This window comes from Chlorocebus sabaeus, chromosome 20 (assembly GCF_047675955.1).
Source record: "Chlorocebus sabaeus isolate Y175 chromosome 20, mChlSab1.0.hap1, whole genome shotgun sequence".
In the NCBI taxonomy this organism is placed as follows: Eukaryota; Metazoa; Chordata; class Mammalia; order Primates; family Cercopithecidae; genus Chlorocebus; species Chlorocebus sabaeus.
The window spans coordinates 113830254-113833082 of NC_132923.1; the positions used below are offsets into that span (position 1 = coordinate 113830254).

At 51.0% G+C, this 2829-nt stretch overlaps 1 pseudogene; it reads right to left on the reverse strand.

Moving 5' to 3' along the window:
* Positions 1–1232: 1232 nt before the first annotated feature.
* Positions 1233–1991, reverse strand: LOC103225401 (large ribosomal subunit protein eL29-like; annotated as a pseudogene).
* Positions 1992–2829: the final 838 nt, after the last annotated feature.

Here is a 2829-nt window from a genome sequence, read left to right on the forward strand (position 1 = left end):
CACTGTGTGGCTTCAGGCAGTCACTGTGCTTCCCTGAACCTTGGTTTCCTCTTCCCGCTTTTCCCACTGCTTCCACAGTACAATGAGTTGTTTTGTTTTTTAATTTTTTATTTCTATAGAGTATTGGGGGAATAGGTGGTGGCTGGTTACATGAGTAAGTCCTTTAGTGGTGATTTGTGAGATTTTGCTGCACCCATCACCTGAGCAGTATACACTGCACCCAATTTGTAGTCTTTTATCCCTCACTCCCTTCCCACCCAAATCTTTTTTTGTTTGTTTTTCTGTTTTTGAGATGGAGTCTCACTCTGTTGCCCAGGCTGGAGTGCAATGATGTGATCTCAGCTCACTGTAATCTCCGGTTCCCGGGTTCGAGCAATTCTCCTGCCTCCGCCTCCTGAGTATCTGGGACTACAGGTGAACGCCACCACCATGCCCGGCTAATTTTTATATATTTTTAATAGAGACAGGGTTTCACCATATTGGCCAGGGTCTCGAACTCCTGGCCTCAAGTGATCTGCCTGCCTCCACCTCCCAAAGTGCATGGATTACAGGTGTGAGCCACCGTGTCCAGCATGATGTTTCCAAATGCCTGACCAATTGCCTAGGATGAGGAAATGCAGGCAACGTGTTTGACCTTGCTCAAGGTCACACGGCTAAGAAGTGAGGAGCCTGGACACAAACCCAGGTTCTAATCCCCACCTACCCCAGTCCTTCCCACACTCAAAGGTGCAGCTCTCACACTGAGCCAGCCTCCCAGAGCAGGGGACTACTTGTTCTCAGGTGACCTTTCTCCCTACCCCCTGCAGACCACCCCAAGAGCCCCTTCAGGGCCAGAACTAGGTACCAGCCCCTCACCCAGCCCAACCCACCACTGGGCACTCAACAGAATGGGCTTGCGATTAGTGGATGCAACTATTTCCCAGAAAAATAACTAAAACGAACCTGGCATTTGCAGCCTCAGCTGTCGGGGGTGGCAAGCACTGCTTCGCTGACTTCTGAAATAATTAATGACAGTGCTTGTCTAATCTCACTTGAGGTATGAGGAGCCGAAAAACAAGGGTGAGAGTTGCTGCCTATGCCCCACAGGGGATTTAGAGGGCAATCTTTTTTTTGTTTTTTCCTGCCTCAGGTTTATTTGTACAAATAGCACAGTAGGACCCCAGCCCCATGCAGACGGCAGCCCAGAGGGGTTGCACTAGTCCTTCTGTCCTCACATCGGCAGACACAGATCTCTACTCTGAAGCCTTTGTGGGGGCCTGGGCACCTTTGGGAGCCTGAACTGGAACTGAAGCTGGAACTGCAGCCTGGACCTTGGTTTGATCCTTGGCCTTTGGCCGGCACAGCCTGAGCCCCTTGACAATGCGGGCATGAGCACGCTTTCCAAGCTTGGGGTGGGCAAGGTAGGCAAGTCGATTGAGCTTGCGGCTGACACCCTTTGGGATCTTGGGCTTAACCTCCTTGGGCTCTATGAGGGCCTCGATAGCCTTGGCACTTGCACTCGTGGCTTGGCACTGTTGGCCTGCAACTTCTTTAGGATCTTATTGTGCTTCCTGGCAAAGCGCATATTCCTCAGAAATTTGGGGTCTACCCCCTTAAGAGATTTGTATCTTTGTGATCGGGGTTTCTTGATACCATTTCTTTGCCATTTTCGGGACTGGTTGTGTGTGGTGTGGTTCTTGGACTTGGCCATGTCTGCACCTTAAGCCGTGGCTCCCCTAGAGGGCTATTTTGATAAACTGGGCCTTAGAGCCTTGGCTGAGACAGCCCCTTGATTCTTGCTTTTTGGGCTTCAAGATGGCAGACAGTTGGCCCGCAGTTCTCACTGAACCAGCTAGTCGTGTTATTGCCTGGAAGAAACAACTCTAGACATGCTTTCCCTCATACTCAGGCCCACACATTCCCACACAAACGCACATGCATGCAGTGTCCCTCCAGCTCACATCACGAGGTTACTCCCAGGGTTACAGCTCATTCAGGACGGAGGAATTGCTGTGACCTCACACTGCCGCCTCCCACTTGCTGTGATCCCACTGAGCCTAAGGCCAGTGCCTTCAGATGTGGCATCCACCCTGTGCCAGGCTCACTGGCAGCATCATGCCTCTCACAAAATCTTCATGAAGAGGTGTTTATTCGCCCTCACCCCCATTTTCCAGATGAGGAGACCAAGGCTTAGAGAAGTTAAATCACCTGGCCGGAATCCCATACGTAGTACGTGGCAGAGATAGGGCTGAAGACCAGGTCTCCGGGACTCTGATGCACATAACCAGTAAATCAGTCCAAGAAAGCCAGCATGTTAGTGGAAACCAAGCTGGCTGGAGATCCCACTGCGACTAACCATATAAGACTCAGCCTAGCCCTGCATGGTATGTGGGAATGAAGCATCACAGGGAATGAAACCCCACAACTGTCTACCCCTGCCAAAGTAACAAAAATGCAACTCTCAGGGGCCCGAACAGAATGGACACCCAGGCAGCCGTGGGTCTGCCTGGTCTGCCTCCTTGAGGGCAGAGGCTGGCACTGGGTTCCAGGAGCCTCCTGTGCCTCCCCCTGCTCCTGTCTCTCCCATTCCGTTTCCCAAAACATCCCTCCTGATCTCTTTAACATCCTGGGAAGTCTGCATCTTTCTCACCTCTCCAGGAGGGTGCTTGGAGACTCAAGGCTGTTGGGTTAAAAATACAGAACCTGAAACTTCTGAAGACAAGGAAAGCAACATCCAACCTGCACAGTAGATCTCAGGGTGACAAGAGAAGGTCTTCTACTGTGTCTGAGATACTGAGAATTTGCATGAAAATCTTCCAGACCAGAGTCATCAGCTCAAAATTATTAAGC